At 35.6% G+C, this 708-nt stretch overlaps 1 protein-coding gene across 1 annotated transcript in view; it reads left to right on the forward strand.

Annotated features, from left to right (window-relative positions):
• LOC119587913 overlaps positions 1-708 on the forward strand; it is a gene marked incomplete in the record, with an annotated part of 20,516 nt that overhangs the window by 6,612 nt on the left and 13,196 nt on the right.

Raw genomic sequence — 708 nt, forward strand, 5'->3', positions numbered from 1 at the left:
ATTGCCGATCTTATTTTTACGTAATACAAGATTGTGTGCAGTGATATTCAAGGCTGTTGCCCCCATGGCTTCAGTACTTTCCTTACTGGCAGTGCAACAAAAGACAATGTGAGTAGTTGACATGAGGAGACAGATCTTGTAAACAAGAATGAAGGTTACTTACAGATTCACATCAACAGTAAGACAGTGTCATGTTTTGATGTGTGGCATCTACACATGGCAGAGGAATCATTTATGTGCTAAAATTCACGCTTTGTACAAATTGGTAGTCAATCATAGCATTACACATCCCATTCTCCCTCAGGCAGTTCCCCAGGGCATGTATGGGATGAGGGTTACTTATAAAGAACAGAATAAAATGTAATGCATGAATTATCGTAACAACGAAAATGGCCTGTTGCCCGGAGCTGTGTCCAAGCCAACCGCAGTGTGAATAACACGACCAAGTCAACCGTAAACTATGAATTGATAGATTACAGATTGAGTCAGATTTGGAATATTTCAGTAGGTGAGGATGTAGTTAGTTCATGTTTCAAAGTAATTTTGTATAATTATTGAACATATTAAGTCATATACAAATTAAAAGGTTTTTATTTTTATATGCTGACAAATGTAAATTTAACTTTAAAGAAAAAGGGATATAGTTATGCTATATAACTAATTTATTTTAGTCCTTTATGAAAATGCCAAAGGAGAAGTCCGTATTAC

Source organism: Penaeus monodon, chromosome 23, assembly GCF_015228065.2.
Source record: "Penaeus monodon isolate SGIC_2016 chromosome 23, NSTDA_Pmon_1, whole genome shotgun sequence".
Lineage (NCBI taxonomy): Eukaryota > Metazoa > Arthropoda > Malacostraca > Decapoda > Penaeidae > Penaeus > Penaeus monodon.